The following is a 7,298-nucleotide window of genomic DNA, read 5'->3' on the forward strand; positions in this document are numbered from 1 at the left end:
GAGTATCCCATAGCCAGACAGCATTGGCTATAAATTATCGTTCAGTTTGGTCTCCTAAACGAAGCTCTGGTCTCGTTCTTGGTACAAAATGGTACCAAGACATTACCTCACCCAATGGTATATATATATCAATTGTCATTTTAGACACTCCCATCCCAAATACAACCCATTCTGGACAAGCTCACAGAGAGGAGAGTGAGCCTCTAGGTCAAGATAAGGGCAACCATGGAGGGAACATAGAATGGTTCCAGACACTGCCATCCTCCTCTCCCCGATGGGAAAAGTAGGGAGTGACTGGCACACAGACATTGTGGAGCCAAGAGATAATTGGTTCCACCTCAATCATCCCTTCACATGGTTTAAAACATACATTTACACATGACGACAAGCTTGACCTCTCCCCTCTCTGTGGCCCAAGTAACTGAACCCTGACAGAGAACAAATTGCAAACGGCCACCACTATAGGACAACAATATACTTTCTAAATGACATGTATCTCACAAGCATATTATGAAAATAAAACATCTTATCTATGTTGCCCAACTAATTCTGATTCATCCCCAACATGGAAAAGTCCACGGAACCACTCATAAAGGATTGGAGTCATCATCGACATTTGTCCAACATCTCTCCAGACCTACTCATTACCACAGTCTTACGTAGAATAAATATTGTGGACCTAAATGCTTTTCCTCATCGTGGACTATTGGACCACCACTTTATTACGTTTGCAATCATAACAAATAATCTGCTCAGACTCCAACCAAGGATCATCAAAAGCCATGCTATAAATTCTCGGACAACCCAAAGATTCCTCGATACCCTTCCAGATTACCTCCACCTACCCAAGGACGTTTGAGTACAACAATTGGTTAACCACATAACTGAGGATCTAAATTGAACCTTGAGTAATACCCTAGATGCAGTCGCACCCCTAAAAACAAAAAGCATTTGTCACAAGAAATTAGCTCCCTGGTATACAGAAAATACCCAAGCAAGCTTCCAGAAAATTGGAACGGAAATGGCGCTCCACCCAACTGGAAGTCTTCCGAGTAACTTGGCAAGACAGTACCGTGCAATATTGAAGAGGCCTCATTGATGCTCGAGCATCCTATTTTTACAACCTAATTGAGGAGATTAAGAAACTACAAATCATGATCATTAGAAAGCAAATTACAGACTCCTTTGAATCTGCGTATTTCACAAAATCAGTTGTCCTGAATCATCACAGAACCAGGCCAGGACCTAGGAACTACAGAACCAGGCCAGAACTAGGCCAGGACCTGGGATCAATGGAGACACTCAAGTTTTTTAATCTTGTATCTCTTGACACATTCATGAAAATAGTTATGGCCTCTAGACCTTCAATCTGCATACTGGACCCTATTTCAACTAAACTACTGAAAGAGCTACTTCCTGTGCTTGGCCCTCTTGTGTTGAACATAATAAATGCCTCCCTATCCTCCGGATGTGTACTAAACTCACTAAAAGTGGCAGTAATAAAGTCCTCTTGAAAAAGCCAAACCTTGGCCCGGAAAACATAAAAAACTTCCGGCCTATATCGAATCTCCTATTCCTCTCAAAACTTTTAGAAAAAGCTGTTGAGCAGCCTTTCTGGAGACAAATAACTGCCTTCCTGGAGATAAATAGCGTATATGAAAAACTTAAGTCTGGTTTTAAACCCCATCGTAGCACTGAGGATGCACTCGTGAAGGTGGTAAATTACCTTTTAAATGGCATCAGACCAAGGCTCTGCATCAGTCTTCGTGCTTCTCGACCTTAGTGCTGCTTTTGACACCATTGATCACCACATTCTTTTGGAGAAATTGGGAACCCTAATTGGTCTATTCAGAAAAGTTGTTGCCTGGTTTAGACCATCTCTGTGGATAGTTTCAGTGTTCCTCAGGGTTCTTGGTGATGTCATTCGGAAAGTATATATAATAATATATGCCATTTAGCAGACGCTTTTATCCAAAGCGACTTACAGTCATGTGTGCATACATTCTACGTATGGGTGGTCCCGGGGATCGAACCCACTACCCTGGCGTTACAAGCACCATGCTCTACCAACTGAGCTACAGAAGGACCAGTAAATAAGTCGCTCTGGATAAGAGCGTCTGCTAAATGACTTAAATGTAAATGTAAATGTCAAATTTCACTGCTATGTGGACGACGCACAGCTGTACATTTTGATGAAACATGGTGAAGCCTGCTTTCAGACATAAGGAAGTGGATGGATGAAAATGTTTTGCTTTTGAACTCAGACAAAACAGAGACTCTAGGTTCTAGGTTTCAAGAAACAAAGAGATCTGCTGTTGGATGTGACAATTAATTTTGATGGTTGTACAGTCGTCACAAATAAAATTGTGAAGGACCTCTGCGTTACTCTGGACCCTGATCTCTTTTTTGATAAACATAAAGAAAAGGACAGCTTTTTTTCAATCTTCGTAACAGACTACTGCAATGCTCTACTCTCCAGCTACCCAGATAAAGCACTAAATAAACTTCAGTTAGTGCTAAACATGGCTGCTGGAACCCCAGAAATGTATCATATTACTCCAGTGCTAGCCTCTCTTTACTGGCATCCTGTTAAGGCTAGGGCTGATTTCAAGGTTTTACTTCTAACCTGCAAAGTATTACATGGGCTTTCTCCTACCCATCTCTCAGATTTGGTCCTGCCGTACATACCTACACGTACGCTACGGTCACAAGACGCAGGCCTCCTAATTGTCCCTAGAATTTCTAAGTGAACAGCTGGAGCTGGAGGCTTTCTCCTATAGCGCTCCATTTTTATGGTCTGCCTATCCATGCGAGACGCAGACTCTGTCTCAATCTTTAAGTCTTTATTGAAGAATCATCTCTTCAGTAGGTCCTATGATTGAGTGTAGTCTGGCCCAGGAGTGTGAAGGTGAATGGAAAGGTACCGGAGCAATGAACCACCCTTGCGGTCTCGGTCTGGCCGGTTCCCCTCTCCCTACTGGGATTCTCTGCCTCTGACCCTATTATGGGGGCTGAGTCACTGGCCTCATAGTGCTCTTCCATGCAGTCCTAGGAATTGTGTGTCACTTGAGTGGTTTGAGTCACTGACGTGATCTTCCTGTCCGGTTTTGCGCCCCCCTCAGGCTCATACGGTGGAGGAGATCTTCGTGGGCTATACTCGGGCCTCAGGGTAGTAGGTTGGTTGACTGTTAACATCCCTCTACTGGTGTGGGGGCTGTGCTTTGGCAAAATGGCTGGGCTAATATCCTGCCTGTTTGGCCCTGTCCAAGGGTATTGTCAGACGGGGCCACAGTGTTCGGCCCTCCTTTTTCTGTAGTCCACGATCAGCTCCTTTGTCCTGATCATGTTGAGGGAGAAGTTAATGTCCTGGCACCACACTGACAGGTCTCTGACCTTCTCCCTATAGGCCATCTCATATTTGTCGGTAATCAGACCTACCACCGTTGTGTTGTCAGCAAACTTAATGATGGTGTTGGAGTTGTGCTTGGCCACACAGTCATGGGTGAACAGGGAGTACAGGTGGGGACTAAGCACACACCCCTTAGAGGCCCCTCTTTTGTGGGTCAGCGTGTTATTGCCTACCCTTACCACCTGGGGGCGGCCCATTAGGAAGTCCAGGATCCAGTTACAGAGGGAGGCATTTAGTCCCAGGATCCTTAGCTTAGTGATGAGCTTTGAGGGCACTATGGTGTTGAACGCTGAGCTGTAGTCAATGAACAGCATTCTCACTTAGGTGTTCCTTTTGTCCAGGTGGGAAAGGGCCGTGTGGGGTGCAGTAGAGATTGCATCATGTGGATCTGCTAGGGCGGTATATGAATTGGAGTGGGTCTAGGGTTTCTGGGATGATGGTGTTGATATGAGCCATGACCAGCCTTTCACTTCATGGCTACAGATGTGAGTGCTACGAATCGATCATCATTTAGGCAGGTAACCTTGGCGTTATTTGGCACAGGTACTATGGTGGTCTGCTTGAAACATGCAGGTATTACAGACTGTCAGGGACAGGTTGAAAATTACAGTGAAGACACTTGCCAGTTGGTCAGCGCATGCTTCCTGGTAATCCACCTGGCCCTGCGGCCTTGTGAAAGTTGACCTGTTGAAAGGTCTTAACAGTATGCAACAAGGTGTCTGTAACAGGAAAGATGTGGCAAAAACAAATGTAGACATTAGGGTTGCACATTTTGGAGAATATTCAGAGGTGGAAACTTTCCATGGGAATTAACTGAAAAACATGCAAATGAATATTAGTACCATTTAAATGTAGATGTTTTTTCCATTGGTTATATTTACCATATCATATGGAGACATAAAACCTTTTACCTCATCATAAATAGACATAATTGCAAATGATTAAAATCCTTCCAATAGAAAAAAGAATAATAATAGTTAAGAATTTAACTTTAATTAAATGAGTTGACTCTTCACATGGGAGGATTTCACTGAACAACAAAAGGGAATATTGAATGATCCCCAATGATCCATCGCATCTCCCAAAAATGGTTTAAACATACACCTGTAAAATGATAGTCTAGAAACTAAAGCTTTGGTCGTCTTCCTCTCAGGCTTCCATGTCTTTTCCCTGGACCTCCTCAATCCCCACCTCTTGAACATCAGACTCTTGAGGCCTCATCTTCACTGTCCAACCTTGTTGAGGTTGGCTCGTTGTCAGGCTCAAAAAGCCTCAAATTTGCCCAGATGGCCACCAATTTTTCAACCCTTGTATTGGTCAGCCTGTTGCGTGCGTTGGTGTGTGTGTTCCCAAACAAGGACCGGTTGCGCTTTGAGGCGGCTGATGTTGGTGGGATTTGGAGGATGGAGGCAAAAGGGGAAAGAGCCTCAGATCCACAAAGTCCCTTCCACCAGGTGGCTGATGAGATATGTTGGCACGACTGCCATATTGCATCTCCATCCCAAAGCCCTTGCTTGGAAGTGCACTTCGCCAAAAACCTTGCCCTCATCCAGGCCAAGGTGAAGAGACATGGTAGTGATGACACCATAGGCCTTGATCTCTGCACAAGACAGGATGCTCTTGCCAGCATACTTGGGGTCCAACACTTAAGCTGCGGCGTGTGTGGGCTTCAGGCAGAAGTCTTCATGCTTTTTGATGCATTTCAGAACTGCAGTTTCCTCTGCTTGGAGCAACAGTGAAGTATGAATTTCTTCTCTTACATCTGCAAACAGAGTGAAAATCAGACAGGATGGCATTGTCTCCCTCAATCCGTGCAATGGCTACTGCTATAGGTTTCAGGAGTTTCAGGCTGCTTACCACTAGAGATTAAACATTTCATATCACAATTATAGTGACCAAAATTATCACGGTTATCAGTATTACCGTGGTATTTGAAAGATTAGTGGAATCTGTATGGGTAGCTGGACAGGTAGGATGACTGACAGTGAAGGTGAATAGGTGACAGAGGAATGGATGAGACTGAGGCAGGAATTCCTTTAACCATAATATGGTATATTTACTGAGTAGTCTGTGCTGCATCACAAAGGAAACAAATAACATGTATCCAATCAAATTCATAATCAAAGATCAAATCATATCATTCATTATTAACATAATTTTGGGAATTCAACAGTCCAGTTCATTAAGAAGTCAATAGTAATCATCCGCGAGTCATTTAGGCTCATAACTATTTATCATAAATCATGAAAGAATACAAACAGTGAATGGTTATACAATCTATAATCCCCATTATCAAAGTCAATCAGTTAGCAAACAATGACATTTCTCATTTCACTCTTTCAATTGTCTTCATGTGTACATATAATTAATTTCAATACACATGAACCATATCGATTGCAAAATGGGCCTATATGAGGATCCGTAGGGCCGTGATCATTGACAATTCACATTACACAATATGTTTGAAGCATGCGCTCTAAGCCGCGCTCCGCGGTAATAACTAATAACAGTAACTGAATGGCCCACTCTCCCGATCGCCATAGATAATTCAGATGAAAGGTAAGAGTCGGTGGATTTACGTAGATTCATGGACGCACAGCACTTCTGGATCAGATGGAGTTAAGGAAGAGAAAGCAGCGAGATCAGGCGATGGCAATTTCCTCATTTTATGGAGTTGAGATCTGTCGGATATTTCCACCTGACCTCATTAAAGCGCCTCTGGCCCAGCTGAGTAAATGGCAATGAATTAAAGGATTATTCCACCAACTCAATGGGCTTTTTCTACAGTATTGTTAAAATGTGCTGGACATTTTCAAAAAGTATTGATACACACACTGAAATTATTTCACCAAGTTTTATATTGCAAATCAACAAATAAATTGAGCAGCGCTATGCACTTTTGTGCATAAACATTAAAATAATAACATTAAAGATGGCACCATATGGCCATGAGAGGTAAAAGTTTCCCTAGTGCAGGTTTTAATGAACACAACCTTAAGTAAGCAAATCAAATGTGCATATAAAAGCAACACAAGTAAAGCAATGTGCATGTGAGAACAATACAACCATATGTAAACACATCCAATGTGCAGGTGTTGACATTAAAATAACACAAAATACGTCAACTAATCAAATGAACAGCACTGATTGTATGTCTGTTCTCTCCTTCATAAAGAAATAAGGTGCTGCTGGCCTAACATCCTGTACGTATGCATCTTTGTTCACTTGAGATTGAAATGTAAAAATGTCAGTATATTTACTTTGTCCGGTTTAAGTAGTGATCTGCAAATGGAGACAATGTGCCCGCTGGCACTCTCTCTGATGGCACGCTGGTTGCTGGGATGCACAAAGCTTCCTGGCAACCCTGGCAAGGTGAGGAAACTGATGTATTGCCCCTCCACCACACCAGTCTATCCTCATTCTGCTGGAATGGGTGGCAGAGACAGGTAGTCCTTGATCTTTTCTTCACTCTCTCTGACCGTCTTCAACCCTCTGCTGCCTTGAGGTAATTCTTCTCAGCAACCCAGCCAGGCCTTTCCCCTCTGATGCTGCTGTGGTTCTTCCCTGACTTGTGAAGCTGCCAGCTTCAATGCCTCCTGGACACAGCTGCCAGCTTCAATGCCTCCTGGACACAGCTGCCAGCTTCAAGGCCTCCTGGACACAGCTGCCAGCTTCAAGGCCTCCTGGACACAGCTGCCAGCTTCAAGGCCTCCTGGACACAGCTGCCAGCTTCAAGGCCTCCTGGACACAGCTGCCAGCTTCAAGGCCTCCTGGACACAGCTGCCAGCTTCAAGGCCTCCTGGACACAGCTGCCAGCTTCAAGGCCTCCTGGACACAGCTGCCAGCTTCAAGGCCTCCTGGACACAGCTGTCAGTGTTAACATTTGTAG

Source organism: Oncorhynchus keta, unplaced genomic scaffold, assembly GCF_023373465.1.
Source record: "Oncorhynchus keta strain PuntledgeMale-10-30-2019 unplaced genomic scaffold, Oket_V2 Un_scaffold_584_pilon_pilon, whole genome shotgun sequence".
Taxonomy (NCBI): Eukaryota; Metazoa; Chordata; class Actinopteri; order Salmoniformes; family Salmonidae; genus Oncorhynchus; species Oncorhynchus keta.